Here is a 20,310-nt window from a genome sequence, read left to right on the forward strand (position 1 = left end):
GTGGGAAATAGAATATAAGTGACTGGAATGAAAGAGAGAAAACAATGGTATGGTGTGGACTGGAAAGGAGTGTTAGTATAGGTAACACAAGGGAAAATATTAAGTTGGGTTAGGAAAGGAAGGAAGGGGGAATGTAAAGAATGTGATCTTGGAATAATATTCAGAATAAAAGTGACTGGATATGGTAGGATAGGGAAGGATATGGTATAGTAGGTTATCAAGGGAAATGTCATGTTAGGAAAGATATGGCAGCTATGGGAAGGTAGAGAAAGAAGGGAATGTAGTGGAAGAGAGAACAGAAAGGAAGGTAGGGGCAGATAGGAAAAAAACATGGAGTGGAAGCGCAGGAGGGTAAGGAACTAGAGGGTATGATCTACTGGGAAATGGCAAAGGTAGATAGGGAATGTCTAGGAAGGTGAATGGCATGACAAGTAGAGAAGTGAAAATGGGATGCAATGAGGTGGAAGATGGGTGATGAGTAGTGAAGTTGAATGAATGGTAAGGGAGGGGAATATAAGGGAGGAAAGGTGAGTTGGATAGAGGTAGAAGAGATGAATTGGGAGGGGGCAATGGAGGAGAAAATAATATGTTAGCGGGCTGGGAATTAGGGATAGGGAAACATGAGGCAATGGAAGATTTGGAAAGAAAGATACCTAGGGAAAGGAAAAAGAAAAAAAGAGTAAGGGAGAGGAGGTATCATTAAATTGGTAATAGCACTAGTGAATAGTGACTGGAATTAAAAAAGAAGTAACTAAAAGGTACAGAAGGGAAAAGTGCTGTAGTGTAGATAAGACAAGGGAGAGGATCAAGATAGGAAAGGAAGGGTAGAAAGGGGAAGTTAGGAAAATCAGGGAATATAGGTGAAGGGTGAAGGGAAAAAGAATGGAAGGGAAAGGATATGTATGGAAGAGTCCTAGAGGGGACGGGCTTGTATTAGGTAGAAACAGAATGGCAGACATAGAGGGGAACTATAAAAGAGGGTATGTAAATGTTTGGAAGGAATACATTATAGCAAGGTTTGCAGTGAAAATATTGTGGGGAAAAATAGACTGCAAAATAAAGTTAAAAAAATGCTTGCTACTGAAAAAGTAGAATGAGTAAAGTTGTGGCCACAAAAACATTAAAAATGGAATGCTTATAGGTGAAAAAGGATGTGCACTGGGAGCAAGGTTGTGGGGCGCCCCCTTCTAACGTAATGAGGAGCATTTGCAGTGAGGTGGGGAATGGGGAATGGGTAGGTGTCAAATACGGGGTTTTTAGGAGTGAGTGAGGTGTAGAGTTAAGGGGTATTAAGGGCTGCCAGGGTTCAAGAACTGGTAGCATTAAGGGTTAGTTAGGGGCTTTTAAGGTTAAAGGTTTTTAAGGGGTCAGGGAAGAGTGACAATACTGGGAAGTAAGGGTTTTTTAGGTTCATGGAAAGGTAGCATTAAGGATTCAGGTACAGTGCTAAATGGTAGTATGAGGTTGGGGAGGTTCAGGGATTTGAATCCCAAAGAAGAAGTAATGGATTTTTAGGTTCAGTGAAGGGTAGCATGAAGATAGTTAGCAATTCAGGAAAAGGTAGTAGTAATGGGTACTTTGGGTTTTGTATGGTCAGGGATGGGTAGCGTAAAATGTAGTAGGGGTTTTTAGAGTTCAAGGAAGGTAGCATTAAGGAGTAGTAAAACATTTGTAGGGTTCAAGGAACTGTTGCACTAAGGGGTAGTAAGTGTTTTTTAGGGTTCAGAGAAGGATGCACTATGGGGTAGTAAAGGTTCTTAGGATTCAGTGAAGTGTAGCGTTAGGGGGAAGCAAGGGGTTTGTTTGGTTCAGGGAAGGTTAGAATTAAAGGTAGTAAGGTGTTTTTAGGGTTCAGGGAAGGGTGAGTATAGGTGTAGTAAAGGTTTTTGGTGTTTATAACACTATTATTGGTAGCGACAAGAGGAGGTTAGTGGCTTTTAGGGTCCTGGGAAGGGTAGCATTAAGGAATAGTTAGGTTTTTTGGGAGATCAGGCAAGGGTAGCGTTAAGGGGTAGCAAGGGGGTTTTACCTCTGGGGAAGGGTGGAGTTAATGGGTTTCTAGAATTCAGGAAAGGGTAGCATTATGGTGTTGTAAGGTGTTTTTAGGTTTCAGGGAAGGATGTGCAGAGGTGTAGAAAGGGGTTTTTAGGATCCATAGAATATTTGTGTTAAATAATAGTAAGGGTTGATAGGGTTCATGGATTGGTAACATTAAGCAGTAGTTAGGGCCATTTTGGGTTCAGGCATGGTAGAGTAAAAGTGTAGTGGGGGTGTTAGAAGTCAAGGAAGGTAACATTAAGGAGTAGTAAAAGATTTTTAGGGTTCAAGAAAGGGTCTTGTTAAGGGGTTGTAAGTGGTTTTTAGGGTTCAAGAAAGGGTGCACCAAGGGGTCGTAAAGGTTTTTAGGGTGCAGTGAAGTGTAGCAAAGGGTTTTTAGGATTGAGGGAAGGTTAGCATTAAGGGTTAGTAAGGAGTTTTTAGGGTTCAAGGAAGATGAGTATAGGGTTAGTAAGGATTTTTAGGGTTTTAATACTATTATTGGTATGTCAAGTGGAGGTTACTGGCTTTTAGAGTTCAGGGAAGGGTAGCATTAAGGAATAGTGAGGGTCTTTTGGAATCAGGCATGGTTAGCATTAAGGGGTAGTAAAGGGTTTTAGGCCACAGTAAAGGGTGGAGTTATGGGGATTTTAGGGGTTCAGGGAAGGGAAGCATTACGGGGTAGCAAAGTGTTTTATAGGGTTTAGAAAATGGTGTGAAAAAGTGTAATAAGCATTTTTTAGGATTCATGGAATGGTTGCGTTTAATAATAGTAAGGGTTGGTAGGGTTAATGGACTGGTAAAGTTAAGGGGCAGTTAGAGGCTTTTAGGGTTCAGGAAAGGGTAGCTTTAATGGGCAGTAGGCTTTTTTAAGGTTCAGGGAAGGGTTTCAGTAGTAGTTCGTGGTTTCAAGGGTTCAGGGATGGGAAGTGTTAAGGGATACTAAGGGGGTTATTAAGGGAAAGTTAGATAGGATTCATGTAAAAAATAGATTTTAAATTACAGTTTTGGAATTGTCATAGGTAATAATGAGCCACACACCACTATTACCGCAACTATGTCAACTCATCCTTAATGTAGTTATCATGTAAAAGTCCACTTTTTACAAACTACCATGGAAAGTACATAAGCGGATTGGGATGGGGTTGGAAGGAAGATTAAGGGAATGGAAAGGAAGGGAAGGAAAAGGAAAAAAGAAGGGAAGGAGGGAAAGATAATGGGAGGAGAAGTGAGGGGAAGGAATGATAGATCAGTGGAATAGAAGAGAAAGAGGTGGTGGTAGGAGAAGGGTAGGGAAAGTAAGAGAAAAGAAAAAAGAGGAAGGAGAGGGTGAAGGCGAGAGAAAGAAGGCAGCAGGGAAGGATTTGAAGGAAAAACTGAAGGAAAGCATGAAAGAGAAAGGAATGGGGATGTACAAGAATGAGAGAATGGAGTGGATTTAAGAAGAGGGAATAGTAGAGAAGAGTTGTGCAACAAAGTGGAAGAAAAAGAAAGGGCACTGGAGAAGTGGGAAGAAAAAGAATGGAATGGAAAGATAAAGGTTATAGTGAGGATAAAGGACTGATAGGGGTGTCATTACCAGGGTACTCACAGGGTAGAGGAGTGGAAGGGGAGGGAGGCTAATAATCAAGTAAGGACAGGTTAATGAAAGATAGGGAACGTTATGGAGAAATGTATGCAAATGTAAGGTAAGGAACAATTAGGGTAGAGAAGTGAAAGGAAAAGAGAGGGATGCAGAAAGGAATTTGAGGGTGCATATGAAAAGTAAGAGAGCAGAATAGAGGGATTTTCAGTGGAGTGAAGCAGTGGAAGGAACGATGTGATAGGGAATAGACGGGTTGTCAAGGAGAAAGGTGTGAGGTCTGTTTTGTTGGCTGTTTGTCGGTCTGTTTTATGGCTACTGAGACGTTTTTTCCGTTAATTTTCCATATATTAGAATGAACGGTGTCTGCAGAAATCTCAAGTCCATGCAGTCTTCAGTACCTTACACAACACTTGTACAAGGTGTCTTTACGAGTTCACCACTTCCGCTGTTTGCAAACATGAGCCACTTTTTAGCTACGTAATTCACAAATGGAGGCACTTTCCTTTTGGTGCCAGGACGTATTTTTGTTTCAGTCCTACTCAGGTAATGGGAAGATATATGAGGGGAAGTGAGGGGAAGTGAAGCAAGGTACTGGGAAGGATCAGAAGGGAGGAATATAAAGCGAGGGAAAGGAGAGGAGTTGCCGAGGGAACGAAGCAACATGGAGGGCAAGGGGCTGGAAGTTTAGACGGTGATAGAGAAAGAATGGGAAAGGAAAGAGAAGGAAAGGGAAAAGTTAGAGAGGGTGTGGGTTAAAAGAGAATGCTTCACTTTAACGCGCCTTAATTCCTACAAGGCCCAGGTGAGCCATATACATGCTAAAAATGAACAAATTCAAGTCTGTTTTTCTGTTTCGTTTTCAGTTCACCTTTCAGTTTAATTTTTATATGGTTTATTCACTCACCTTCCACTTTCCCCGACACAGATGCCGTCCTTTTCTTGTCTTGTCAGCACATGTCGCTTCTGGGCTTTCTGTGTCGCCAGCTTCAATCACCAGCAGTGGTCTTTTCCGTATGGTGCTCGTCTAGCCAATGCTGCAGCTCCCTGGTTACCAGCCTTTTACATCAGGGATGTTTCACAATGGCGGCCTTGTGACATATCATCATTACGTCTTCCTTCTGAGGGTGATACCACCTTTAATCAGGTTAAAAGGGCGAGCTGTGGGTGCATGTACGGTGAAAATATTGTTTTAGGTGGTTTAAATATTAGGACACTAAAACTGAACCAGCTGTGTTCTTGAAATGGAATCTGGTCCGCTGACACCCTGTCTGAACTCTAGGCTCCCATTGTCTCGGCTGCTTTGGGGGCCTCCCCACCACAGGCTTCCCTGTCGTCGTGTCCTCTGAACTTCGTGACATCACATTTAACTATCTGTGATGTCATTAATGTTCCCTTCACACGGTTCCGCTTTTTGCTCTGCTAGAAAGATATGAAGGTTTTCAAATGAATATCTGAATTGTCGTTTTCTTAGTCGTCGTTCAAAATAGATATGTTCAACATGACGCTCATACGCATAATATGCAGTGAGCGTTTCTAGGGGCATATTTATACTCCGTTTGCGCCGAATGTGCGTCAAAAATTTTGACGCACTTTCAGCGCAAACGTTGCCCCATATTTAAACCCTGACGCCCGATCCCGCGCACCAGGAAAATGGCGCTATGTGCGCCAGTTTTTGGAAGCGGCACCCCGCCCTGCGTTAATGACATGCAGGGTAGGCGTTCCCGTCCAAAAACAGACGCACATAGCGGTGCGTGGTATTTATGCTTCAGGGCAAAAATCACTCCCGCGCGGCAGGCGGCGCAAAAAAATGGCGCAAAGCACGAATATCGTGAAATTTTAACGCCTGGGTCAGGGCAGGCGTTAAAATGGGGCAAACACACCTGTACTTAATCAGAACACACAGAACAAACAACAGAGCAGCAGAGCAGCAGAGCAGCAACAGGGAGACATGGAGGTGATTTTTCTTCAACGTGCACGTAGACGCAGAGCCCTGCAGCAACAACAGCAGCCACAACAACAACAGCAGGGACCCCAAAGACAGCGCAGAAGGCAGGAGAGGATATTCCGCCCAAGAACAACCCTGCATGGCCTCAGGGAACGAGACATCATACAGAGGTACCGGTTGAACTGGCCACTCCATTCAGCAGCTGCTGACAAATATTGAACAGCAATTGGCCCCCACTTTAGTGACTCCACGCACTATCCCAACCGAAACAAAGCTGCTTGCCGTACTTCACATGCTGGCAAGTGGCTCCTTTCAGACAACTGGTGCCCTGGTTGGTGGAATCTCACAACCATCTTTCTCCGCATTCCTGCCTAAAGTACTGGATGCCATCATTGGACTGACACCCCGCCACATCTGCTTCCCTAACACAGTGCAGAAGCAGCAGGAAACTAAACAGGGGTTCTACGCCATCAGTGGCTTTCCGCACGTCCTTGGTGCAATCGACTGCACACACGTACGCCTTGTGCCACCTGCTGCGAGTGAACACCTCTACCGCAACAGGAAGCACACACATTCCATCAACGTGCAGGCCATAGTCGATCACCAAGGACTGATCAGCAACATTGTGGCTAAATATCCTGGGAGTGTACATGACGCATTCATCTTCCGTCACTGCACCATCAACCAACACTTCCAGGATGGACGGTATGGCAATGGACTACTTGTTGGTAAGGACAAAAATCTACTTATATACTCACTGCACAGAAACCCTCTAGGATAAACAACCCATACACCACAATAGCAACACCTAGACAGGAACACACTGAGGTACTCACATCACTAGCCATGTTTCACAAGTCACCATTGAACCTCTCACACATTGGAATTTACTCCACAGCTTAGTGTGAAGACATTTATGACTGTGGTTGCCTAAATGTCACCTTGCAAATTGGAAGTCTCACAATAACCTGTACACTAATACAATGCATAACTTTTAAGGGATGGGATGGCCTGGGTATGTTCAATTGAACGTTTCTAATACCCTTTCATGTTTCAACTCTGCATGGAACTATCATCACACCCCCAGTGAGGACACACGGACACCTGTGTCACAAGTCACAATGCAAGGGAGGGCACACTGTACTTGAGAAACCGATACATCCTGCTGACAAACAGTTAGCCAACAAACACTTGCTCAGCCAAGGAAAAAAAACAATGCCAAAGTTTCCACCAACAACCATAGGTTGTCACATTAGTACACAAAATAGTCACAGACAACACAACACAACTACTTCCATCAAAGATACGTACAACAGTGCCTCCTACATCTAATTGATACCATTCTGTGTTTCTCTTTCAGCTGATCAGGGGTATGGCATCCAGCCTTGGCTAATGACACCATATGGGAACCCAAATACTGCTGCTGAGCGGGCATACTATGACGCCCACAAGAGGACACGCAGCATTGTGGAGCGGACCTTTGGGATCCTAAAGTCAAGGTTCCGCTGCCTTGACATCACTGGCGGAAGCCTACTATACTCCCCAGAGATGGTCTGCAAGATCATATGCACTTGTGCCATATTACACAATATTTGTGTAAAAAGGAACATTCCCCTCCTTGAACCGGACCCAGACATGCCTGAGGATGTTGATGAGGAGGATGCTGGCCTGCAACAGGAGGGGGAACAACCTAACACCGCAGCAGGAGTGCGTAGGTGCCAACAGCTTGTGAACAATTTTTTTACTTAAGTAATTATAATCACTTGTATTCCACACTTGTAAATAAACACAGATAACAAACACCACATCATGCTTTGGCCTATTCATTTCTGACCACCTTTAGTTTGAAATAGCTGAAGATGAATGTCGTCTCATTGATCAAGAATGCCATTAAAATTCATCACACCAAAAATAAACATCACAACTGTATGCACAGAGGGTAGGATGTGACATGTTACATTACCATACACAGAGCCCAACAAGAGTACAAATGTGACAATTACACATGCCGGATCCAAACAACTGAAACAGTCTCTCATCCAGCCCAAAATTGGAGATCATTTGAAAGTCACATCACACGTGTTCAGAGACAGGGTGGGACCATCCATGTGTACGTGAACATGTCATCAATGGCTTCTCTCAAGTGTATGATGTGAGCAATACACAATTGCAACAACATCAGCTGCCACTAACTCAGGAGGAGACCTTGAAGTTACAGTGACAACATACACACAGACAGGTCATAGTGGATCCACATTCCCACACACATGTACACATATGTCATACAACCAACCTAATATTTGAAAGTAGACCATCACAGTTGTGTCCCAGTTTGAACCTAGCAGGAAGATTGTAACATGACACTAAACCAGTTTATGCAGAAAGGGACACAGACAACCAAAAAAATCTTCGCATCATCACATCGTGAACGCTGAGAGTCTTGCAAACGTAGTCATATGAAAATGGTATGCAACTTAGCTCCAAATCATCATTACTGGAAACGTCAAATGGGCTAATGAGATGAATGAATGGTCAACAGTCATTCATACGATATGGCCTTACATTAGCACGCTGCTGCAGGTTTGCCATGATATAATAAAAATACTCCATGGATACAGTAGCTATTCTGGATGGTCAAATCCTAGGGTGCTGGGGGCCTAAGTCCACCTCTACCGCCCCCAAAACATACAAGAATCATGTACTTGTGAACTAAACACATGCATAAGGCACATGTGGGGCCTCCATGTCACAAGTCCTACACAAATATGAAACACAAAATCATAATGGGACATGGTCAGCCCCATAAAAATTGAAAGTGACTCTCCCACTCCCTGTTAGGACTACAGATAAAAGCATCACCATCATAAAGGTGGGCACATTTTGGAGACGGAATACATAATGGTATCCCAGGCATCATTTCAAAATAGCCATCAGCAATTACACCAAATATGTTGTCAAATATGGTCAATACATTAGTTAAAGTATCCCAAACATTACAGTGTGAAGGCCGTCTATACATAAAAGTACGTACATGTGTCATATACAAACACAAATGTGTCTCACATCGCACGATTTGACCATGACAAATCACCTTTCCAAAGCTAAACACATGAAGACATTAGGATAAATTTGCTCCATATTCTACGCATACAGCATGGCCGTCATAATTTGTTCACGTACATGAGTGCACACAATGCAGAGTCAGATACAAATGTATCCAAAAGTGTCTTGATATTTCGCCTTCAAAATATAATTAACATCCACAATATTTTTGACTCTGCATCATGTGCACTACTGTACGTGTAAAAAAAACGACGCCCATGATGTATGCGTGGTAAAATTGACGCTACATGGACAATATGTTGGTCATTTCATGTACATTATTAATTATTAATATTCATATCATATTTTTTCACTCCGCATCATGTGCACTGTAATGCGTCAAAAAAAATTGACGCACAACTGTGTATGCGTGAAAATATGACGCATAACGGGAAAATAAAAACGGCGGCCATTTTATGCAGGAAGTGATGTAATAGGATATCCTGTTTACAAAATCTGTACTGGGAGTTAACTTTCACTTTCACTTTGCAGTCTCAGATTTATCTAGACTGTGCGGTTGTGTGAAAGGTGTTGTCCTGTGTTTTACTGCTTTTGTGTCCTGTGTGCCTTGTATTTTGTCTTAGTGTCAATCTATTATTGTTGTATAACATTGTCTCAGTCTGTTTAGTGTTATTTTGTCTATACCTGTGATAGTTTGTATTGTCTGTGCGAGTCTGTTGTGGGTAGCATAGTTTGGGGGGTTAGTTGGGCTATTTTTCTCCTTCTTCTTTTTCTTTCACACCTCTACCTTTCCCCATTTCCTCCTTTTTATTTCATATTTTTTTGGTACATTCTTAGTCCTCTCAATATGTCAGGTAGGCCTCGCCTGTCCAGGATGGGGGAAGACGAATTGGGGGGGTTCATATGGCTCGTAAGCCATTTCCTCCCACTAATGCTGGAAGCTGGGGGCCGTGTGATACAGGGGTATCACACAGAGGCGAGGAAAATCCGGTGGGAGAAGGTGCGCCATCACCTGGTCCGGGTCTATGGGAGTCTCAGGAATGTACACCAACTCAAGCACCGCTGGGCAGATCTGATCACCAGGGAACAGGACCTGCTGGACCACCTGGGACTCCGGATTGGTGGCCATGTTGATGAGTAAAAAACAATTAAATGGGAATGACAGAAATCGGTGTGTGAACATGTGATGATTGTTAGCCAATCTGCAAAATAAGTAGCTGAGTGTGTGTAATGCCAGGGAAACCTAGGCCCATGGTTATACACATTAATCCCCATTTTTGCAACACATGTACACGCAATGACAGCTTTATAAATTCAACATCTATTTTTATTATGCTAAGTCGCCCCCTCTCTGCGTCACAAAATGTTTCAAATGCTGCGCTACAAAGGTATACATATGTGTCCTAATGTGTATTTGTTGCAGAATGTGTATGAAGACCTATGCTACCAGTCCGATGGCTCATTTTTGCAACACATACCAGATGCCTGTAGCTGCATGTAATGTAGTGTTGCATTTGTGTCAGAAAAGCAACACGTGAACGGCTCTATTTGTACTCCACTGGTCATAATGGCCAGTGAGTACGTCATGTAGAAACAACATACCTACATATGCAGACGCCATAGCTAGACAGAAAATTGGAAACACATGATGATGCTATACATGTGTGTTGCCGTCACGTCACATGAAGTTAGTCATGTTGTTCACACATATGTCACATGTGTGTCTGGTTGCTGTCTGTTGACCCTGTCCAAATAGCCTGTTTAATTGTGAGTGGTCATGCAGTCCTCATGGAACCAGTTTTGGAATGTCTCTCGGGGATGCACATGCTGAGATGTATGGATAACATTATTGTTGGGGCATACTAATGGAGGATTAACTTGGACGACACATGACTGTCCTGACCACTGCATGAGTGTAGTAGGGTGTGACACTGGAGCAGGAGACTCATCCAATGATAATGTTGAATACAAAGTGATCCATGCAAGATGAGCATGTGTGAAAGTCTATCATTACCATGTCATATTCACACAGTGTCATTGTAACAGAAATCATTTGTCCGTTCACACAGTCTGAGTATAATCTTTGTTTCATGCTTTACAGGTGGACCAGCCCCGTACACCGTGGGAGAGGTGGCCCATTTTGACGACCCCGATACCTACAGTGAGTGTCGCCTGAGTGCTATTTACATTGTTTGGTAATGACGCATGATGGATTACTGTGTGTTCAAGAGAATTCATGATTTCATGTGCTGGCCGTTCATTGGCTTTGTTCTTTTAGTGTGATATCAAATTTGAAGAATGTTTCTGCAAAGCAATACGTAGTCATCTCTCAGATTGAGGGGCTGTAGCCCATTCAATTAGGGCGGCAATTGGGAATGGTATGACTCATTTGGAATACACTGGTCAATGTTAGACCTGGTCAGGGACTTGCCATGAACTGAGTCTGCATATCAGACTGACAGTCTCCCAGATAGCTTAGGCACATGGCTTTGATGACAAGTGCTTCTTCCTAGTTGAGGATGGACTGTGTACACTGTAGGTTGGATCTTCCGTGGGCATGTACTTCCACAAGGTGAACTCGAAGTGTGTGTGACTTGAGTGCAATGCCCTAGGTGTTCAGTTGAATCATGTGAATGGGTGTACTACCTCCCCTGTGTGTGTTGTTAAACATGCCTCACTAATAGTATGTTATGTTGGGCTAAGTCATAACATTTTGACATGTGTGGACCTGGGATGTGACAAGGTTGGGCTGACTACAACGTGTTGCTAGCCCTTCATAGGTGTTGTGTGTGAAGGCACATCATTGTTGAACTTTCTGTACACTCCTGGGTGTGCATTGAACATGGGATTGTTGGTTGTTCTTCCCACACCACCCACAAAGACTGGGATGTTACTGTGAAACCGGGTACCTAGGACTGTAGCAACCAGTATGTTACACGTACTTAACACCTTTTGTGACTTGAGTTAGTACCTTGGGCCAGAGTGAGAAAAATGTCTACACGTTGCAAATGGCATAAATATATGTGTGGGATTTGCAAACGTCTGTTTCCTATTCCAAAATGTATTTGGTGGTCATGTACATATGAGGAAAATGCTTTTCAAAATGGATATAATAAAGGGTTTTACCAGACCTACTTGCAAATCACAGTGGTAGGCAATCCCATTTGCAACCGAGTACGTGGTTGCAAAGTGAGTAGCTGTTATCATCCACTTGAAGTGGATGGTAACCACCTTGCTGACTGGAAGGGGTCCTCATTGTAAAGCTTCACCTTTGTGAGTGGACTAAAATAATCCTGCGCAAAACAGCCAGTGGTCTAAGGGACCAATACTTACCGTGAAAATTTCCAAGTACAATTGTTGTGGTTTAAAAATAATTGCAGCTCATTTTCCTTTCCGGTAAACGGCCTACACTTGGGGAAAAATAACTTGCTTAATTTAAAAACAGTCACGTCTATGGAGTTCTGCTGGTCCCAGCAGGCCTCCATCCCCGTGAGTGCCCATGTTGCTAAGGTGGGGCAACTTGGAACCCACATCATTGATGTTCATGAGGTGGGTTTTAGGGACCCCATAGCGACTCGCAGACGGTGTCAGAGACACCGTTCTGCTTTGCAAATTGCTAGTTGATTTTCCTAAATTCCTACATCTGACACCTAGTGTGGACATATGATTCTGGGCCAGGGGTTCAATCTTAGCACACAACTAATTAAAAATGCTATTGAGTGAGGAGTGTGAGTGTTATCACATAGAATGACATATGTACTGAAGTCAGTATGCGGAAGAGCTGGTGCCATAATGTCAAATGCCTTAGGTATGATTTGGATGAGTAGTTTAGGGTGATGTCATCCATCATGTAGAGACATGGATATGCTAGGTGTGATATGACCTTAGGTATGCATGATTCACATGTACTTCCTCTGAGCATTTCCGTGAACTATGTTGTAACAATTGCTGCATACAATATATTTATAGTAATGGACAAATGAGCCATTGTGGGATTCAACCCACTGTAAATTCAATGCTCAATATTTCCATTTTCTCTTCACAGCTGCAAACCTGAGTGCCGCAGAGCGCAACCATTTTGAGCGCAGGGCAATGAGGTACAGGCGCATCCTGCAGGTGCAGTGTGGGTATCGGAGGATGGCCCGCAGATACAATTCCGATCGGGCCTCCGGGGCGTGGTATGCCACACCACAGGCTCCACCAACGGTGCCACCTACAACCACCGCCACTACAACCACCAGGTCTGCCCAAGGGGACCCAGCGACGGACCAGGCATCTTCCTCAAGACCTGGACCCAGCCGTGTGTTGGGAGCAGGGCTGTCCCGTGGCCACTCCACTCCAGCAACAACCTCCACCTCTACCGGCACGCAGACCAGCAGTGACCCTCCGATTGACCCTGCAGCCTTCCAGGCATTGTCTAGAAAATTGGACAGGTTAATTCGCAAGGTGGACAACCTGACGGAGGACATGGCTGAGGTTAAGGAGAAGGTGCGCTCCATCCGGCGCACACTTCAGAGGGCAAATCTTTAGTCATTTTGCCCTCCTGAACTTTTACCCCTCCCCTCTCACCTCTTTCCTCTTTTCATACTGTTAGTTGGGTTTGGGGGGTTAGTTATAGGATAAGTATAGGTAATTAGCTTAGTTAGTGTTAGGTAAGAGGGTGGGGGGGTCCTTATTCTTTCTATCTAATATTTTTGTGTGGGTGGGTGGGTGGGGGGCAATGTTGGGATTCCTGTTTAATAAAAAAAATAAAAAATAAAAATATATATATATATATATATATATATGTTTGTTTAGGATAGTATAGTATGTGTGTAGGTTAGTAAGTGTTGTCCTGCATGTGTCTTGTCTCTTAATGGTGGGTGGGGGGTTGATGTTTAGATCGTTTCGTTACATGTGTAGAGTAAGTTTAGCTTAGGTTAGTTAGGGACAGTTGTGGGTTAGTAGTAGTCAGGTTAGATTAGTGTAGGTTTACCTTTCCCTTAGTTGCCTCTTTTATTACTACTTTTAAATAAAAATGTTGTTAACCCTTTACCTGATGCGTTAGGTGCTACCTTTTCATGGCCTTGACATCAGTGTAGCAGAAAGTTTAAGAATGACATTTGTGTTCCATGCTCGCTATCCCCAGTCTTATGAGGTTTAACATGCCAGCTACCCGTGTGCTAACTTGGTAAGTATCCACCATGTTGGAGAGGCACCATTGGTAGTGTGCATTGATCATCAAGGTTTGGGGTTGGTATGTATCCTACTTCACAAAGAGTGCTTCCAGGCTTGTTATTGTAGGTAAATAGATAGGTCGGACAGCATTGTGAAGTTCAGGGAGAGCTTTATAGATGATGATTTGTTCACACTCTTGTCTTGTTGCTGTCATTGCTGACCTACATCATGTGTGTACTGATTCAGCATTAATTTCCTTCATGGAAGTATACGCCGTAAGGGTGATTGATGCTGTGTAATTTGTTTATCATTCCTTTCATTCTACAGCATAATTTCAATTTTTAGTATTGCATGGTGCCTACATTTCTCAGCCACCATTAGTTGTGTAGAATAGCTATAGATGGTGCATCATTCTGTCCAACACAGCATGATTGTGTGTGCTTAGTCCCTTCATCAGTTATTTTCCTCAGTATAGTAAAGCTATGATGCAATCCTGGCCACTGCACAGATGTTTCAGTATACATGAAATCAGGACAGTAGTATAGAGAATCAACATGGTTGCCACACAGCCACTTTGGAGTTATCTACTGCACAGTTGAATTTTGAAATGACACAGAGACACAATAGGTGTGCAAGTGATATTTATTTATAGGTGGTGTTGTGCAAAATGTCCATTCACCATGTTTGCTGACTCCTTTCTGGTGCATTATTACATGGTGATCCTACAGAAGGGGTGTGGATGATGCTCCTGACATGCTGGGGTGATGTCACAGACAGTGCAGAGGAACATGAAATGCCAAATGGTAGGAGAGAAACATTCACTGGCAAGGTGGACAAGTCATGCAGTGGATTGCCGAACAGTCATTGAGGTTAGTTGTAGTGAGACTGGCATGTGTCGAAACGTAGGACCTTGGTCAGAGTAGGGCATGGTGCAGGGACTAGGGCTTCCGGGTACTCTTGCGTGTGAATGTTATCTGTTCCATGTCTTCTTCTTCTGATGTGTGTGTTGCCTGGTGTGTCCTTGTTGTTGTTGGTTGTGAAGGGGCAACACACACCTCAGTGTTAGAAGACATGGAGGCAGACATCCCGGGGGCTGATCCCTGTTGAGTAAGGAAGGGCAGTACTGCAGCAAGGAGGGCCTGCTGGTTTTTCAGAATGGCAGCCACATCCCGATGGTAGGCAGCCAGGTCGGCCCTGAGGGGTACTATGTTGCATTCGTGCACACGTTGAGTGGCTTGCAGTTTGAGTTGTTGTGTCAACTGGATGACAGCTGTGCCAATTTCCTTCAGTGTTTTTGAAATGTCCTCCAAGAGCAAATTTCTGGCTTGCATTGCAGCTGCCTGATCAGCAGTTGACAACATGCACGAACGCACCCCCTCATGGCTGGCTGCCATATTTTGCATCCCCACCCGCACCTCCTTGGCCAGCTCCCGCTGGACCCCAACGACAGTTCTTTCGAAGCTGGTGCCAGTGTCGTCAGAGTCCTCAGCTGTGTTGGAGCTGGCAGGTCTTACAATTGGGGTGGCGGGTGGTTCTACTGTGGTGGCTGCTTGTACTGTGCTCCTCCTTGTGACTGAAGGTGGGGTTTGGAGGCTTTCAAGGACCATGTCAATGGTCTCTTGTGGGAGGTTGATGGTCTCGTCATCCATGTCATCAGGGAACTCATGGACAGGCAGATCAGCAGGAGATCCGTGTTCCTCTGCAATGAAACAGGGTACAATTAGTGTGTCTGTGTTGTGACAATTTTGCAGTAAGATACAAGCCTTTGGATGCCTTAACATTGTACTCTGTGTTTGTCTAGGTATCTGCTGTCCGTCATAGGGCATTGTTGTAGGCCTATGGCCCACCTGTGTGTCACATGTTTGATATGGATCTTTCAGACATGTCTGCCAGGTCGCCTCTAGCTGTTGCTTTGTAATTATTTAGGAATAGGCGTTTTTTTCTCCTACTCCTCACTCGGTGTTTCACTATTGTTATGGAGGGACATTTTGTAGGGTGGGCTCTCATTATCCAACATGTGATTCTTGGCTTTCTAGGCAGCAGGATAGCTAATGGTGTGGGGGACTAAGTTTGACCCACTTGTAAATAACTCTGTCACCCAGATATTCAATTTAGCTAAGACTAACTAGCAGTGCCTCTGGTCTCCCACATCAAAGGAATGTTTACACATCCGAGCGCATGACATCTTTGGAACTTCTCAGGGAAGTGGTGGTCACTCAGGTCCTACACATTTCTATCTTTTCCGGTATGTTCCCATACACAAATGACAAAGACAGTATTAGTTTGATATGTAGTTTCATTGTACAACTGACTTGTAGGAATTTAGGTGTGAGCTCCAATTACACAAACAATACACACTGTTAGAATTGAAATTGTCCGCAGGAGAGTAATACATTGGTACACAGCTTTCATGGTGCCTAACCGTTTCTACTCTCCCTCTGCATGTTCTATGTATAGCACAGCATGTTAAGTTTGGAGGTTGCCTGTCAGAATCACAGGGGAGACATCATCCCTCATATCAGAGGAATGGGCTAGGATCTGGTTGTGCATCAGCAGCAAGGCAGGCAGCATCTAGTTATTATTATCTGTTTGGAAACTCCCCCATGCGTGTCTTGGGACAAGGAAGTGAATGTAAAAGACATATGTCATGGTGATGACAAAGTTTCCCTACACAGGAATGCCAAACCTTAACCCCTACCACATCTATCAGCAACGTACCAGACGGTATCCTTGACTGGGGCACAGAGTGAATATGTTCTGGCAAACTCCAGTGCAGAAGTAGGCAAAACAGTGTGATTTGACTAATTGACAACACCTTAGGACTGACTATTTGCTAAATTAACTGATAGGAAGGGCAATGAGAATCATTTAGTGCAAATTGCTCTGAGGCACTTAGATGTGAGCAAATGAGTATAAGTACAATCAGGGTAAGATGCACAAAGGCCTCCAGCCTGAGGCTAATGCGCAAAGTATACGTTTCACTTGCCACACTACACTTTGACTGACTGTGGGTGTTGTGACTGCCCTGGCAGCACACTTGCCTCTCAGGCCCTGCCCCATACACTTTTTTTATTCACATTGCATGATCTGTACATGTCACGTGGCATTACCTATGCATGTCAATGTTAGGATGTGGTATGGATGTAAACATTCTTGATGTTTTGAGATGATGTTGGGTGATGTGTATTGAATTGGATTGGCCTGTTTATCGTATGAATGTCCTATTTGTTTGTCCGACTTTGCAGGTGTGTTTCAGTGACCAGTTGCCTGTGTCCCCTCCTCAATGTTGTTGTCTGAGCAGTATGACATTAGTGATGTAGCTTTGTTAGCCAGGCACGTGAGGGACCCTGACGTGTGCAGCATGTGTGTATCGTTAGTGCTGTGTGGCTCCTATTGCTGTTTACTTAGGCTTATGTATGTGTCAGTTATGGACATTCGGCATTTGAGTGTACTGGTACCTTTGTCTTATTTCTAGGAGTAATTGCAGATGTCATCCTCACCCCCTAATTTAGGTATGTATGTTCCAGGGTGGGTTTCCTGCCATTTGGTGCTATAGCTGCACAGAGATGAGAGGTGTTATTATCAACTGTGGTGGCAGTTAAGTTGCAGTTGTTGTATTTGCTACAGCATCACAGGTAGGGACCTAGTTGATGGGGAATAGATTTTGCAATACAAGTGCCTGGATGTGGATTTGAGGTAGTGTCCTTCCCACCTGTCACTGCTTTCCCTTGGCTCTCTTGTTGTAATTACAGGATGTCCCTGTGGGACTGTTGTTGTTGCTGTATTTTGTCGTGCCCCAGCTTCGGTCAGTACTGGGCATGCCCCCCTGCCGTGCCCCTTTCCCCATGCCACTTCATATATGTGCTGACTTACATGCATTGTGTAGTAGGTATCCCCCCCCTGCTTACAGTCCCCATTATTGTATTATGATTCCCCATGCGACTTACCCTGCATGTGCGTAGTGTCGTGGTAGTCTGTGCTGTCCAGTCCTTGAATCCCTGTGACGATCTCCTCTGGGATGACGGCTGCAACCATCTCCTCCATGTGGTCCAGGGCCTCCTGTTGTGCTGGACTCCCCCCTCCAGTCTGCATTGCTGCCTTCCTGTTCCTGGCCATTTTCTCTTTGGTCCTACGTTTGCAGTCATGCCAGTGTTTCTTACACTCGGTGACTGTCCGGCGTTCTTCAGCCACACTGTTAATCTTGTCCACAATTTGTTTCCAGATGGCCTCTCTCCTACTGAGTGGCAATTTAGAGGTGATGAAAAGTTGGTGCTGGTGTTCCGTCACCTCTTTCACCAGGATTTCCTGCTCCTCTGCACTGAAGCGACACTTTTTTTTTTTTTTTTAAATGTCCTGGTTCCTGTATGCTTCCTCCTGGCTGGTTCCTGGTCTGCTCTCATCCTCCTGGGGTCTGTTGGGGCATCTAGGATCCATTTTGGGTCTCCTCTCCTGAAAGGGCAGTTTTCGCGCAAAAATGTTACGCAATAGCGTGAAAAAAACCGCCGTTTTCACGATTGCGGTGTCGTAAATCGACCCACAGTGATGTGCGTCGCATTTACGTTGGTTTCCTTTACGACAGACGGACGCTGTCTGCGTCACGAAATAATGACTCCCACCTGTTGGTTGCGCCGCCGTACGTCAAAGTATAAATTTGACGCCCGCATGGAGCATCCAAATGGCGTTAGACGGCGCAAATTCTTTTGACGCAAAATTGCGTTAGCGCAGTTTTGCGTCAAAAAGTATAAATATGGCCCCTAGTACAATTATGAATACGTTCCTACTGGTGCAGACCCATATCTTTGTAAATGGACGCTCTTCCCTTCTAGCGGTAATGTCCAGTGATTCCCCTTACTTCTTTCAGGAAGTACTAAACAAGGCCCGACTGGCAGGACCAGTCATCGGGCGTTTGCCCGTGAGGCTGTGAGGATGCTGGCAGCTTTTCTTACTTGGGGGTAGGTTTTGTAGCAGTGCAGCAGTTTTAAAAGCACTGCAGAGATCCTTGTATGTCTGACAGTTTTCAGGCAACAATAAAATTACCAAGATAACCCTGGTGATTACTGTGCCTGCAGGGGAGAGATCGGACTTTTGTCTAGTGGCAGTTTTGACTCATCAGTGGTATCCCAGAGGGTTAATATGCCTGCTGCAAGGAATGTGTACCATGCAGATCACAGAACAGTATTTTATCTGCAATGCTCAGTGGGAAACTGCTTTTGCAACAGAGATCCTTTTCTTACTGTGAAGTTCAGGAATTACAATCATAATCTAGCACAGTGAGCTATGCACTGCCATCAAAGAGCTGCATGTAATCTACATGGTACAGGATAGAATGTTATGTCTTTTCCCAGTCTTTGATTATCCTAATTTTGCTAAAAAGGATTTGTCTTTGTAAAAATAAATTATTAGTAAAATCAACTCTAACCAATGTGATACGTTCTAAATCCTAAATTTATGCTTCCCCAGACCAAGCACTCTTAAAAAATGCCAAACAGTATGGATGACATGTGAATCCCACACCTTGTAGTCCCCTTTGTCTTATGTAACATTTTCTAGACATTGATTTACAAAGGTATGAGTAATTGTTTCTGTATATGTGTGTGTGATCTAAAGTGCTCCGTCACCCTACCCTGGTAAGAAAGGTGACATAAAACAAATAAACTTCATGCGAGAGAAGGGTTATGGAGACATGAGAGGCACTGTTACAGGGTGATGGTGAAGGAATCATTGGAGAGCCCCAAAAAAGAGTGCACTGTAAGGTCACCATTTCCTATGTTTTAAAAATGAAACATTCAATATGTAATGTGAAATGTGTTGTAGAATGCACAGTTTTTGCCATTTTCTCCTAAACTTTCTTGGGGACAGTACCCTCACAAGCCCCATTCTAGTGATCATTTGCAAACGCTATGTACCTTATGGAAGCTGGTCTAACAAAATTTGCCAGGGCTGCTTTGTGTTCCCAGTTCAGGCCTGGTACTAAATAAAAAACATTGAAATCTCAAGAAAATAAAATATGAGTGTTCTCAATCAGTGGTTATTTAATTCAGAACCACTGGTGCAGCTGGTGCTGCAAACTCCCCCACAGAAACCTATAGTTCAAACTTTGGTTGTTTTCTACAAGTTGTTTCTTTGTTGTTGCGTATGTGGCTTCTTGGGCTGGACTTGTTACTCCTGATAAATTCTGGCCCGTGAGGAAAGCACTTCAAATACAGCGGCTATGATCAGAGGCACAGTCAGACGCCAGCCTCAACAGTCTTACAACCTGAAGTAGCATGGTACTTTCAAGATATGTCAGTAGCGTGACACTCTCATGTTAGTTCTCTTTTTCAAGTCAAAGAGCAGAGCTTGGCTGTGCCACTACATCTCCGAGAAAAAGAACATGAAAGGGTAATCATTTTCTGGTGGTCACAAGATGATGACCACATATTGTGTAACATTTAATATGATTCATTTAATTCCTGCACTACAAAGAATGTGAGTGGAGTGCACCCTTGTTTATGACATATAATCAACATTTTATGAATACCGT

This window comes from Pleurodeles waltl, chromosome 8 (genome assembly GCF_031143425.1).
Source record: "Pleurodeles waltl isolate 20211129_DDA chromosome 8, aPleWal1.hap1.20221129, whole genome shotgun sequence".
Taxonomy (NCBI): domain Eukaryota; kingdom Metazoa; phylum Chordata; class Amphibia; order Caudata; family Salamandridae; genus Pleurodeles; species Pleurodeles waltl.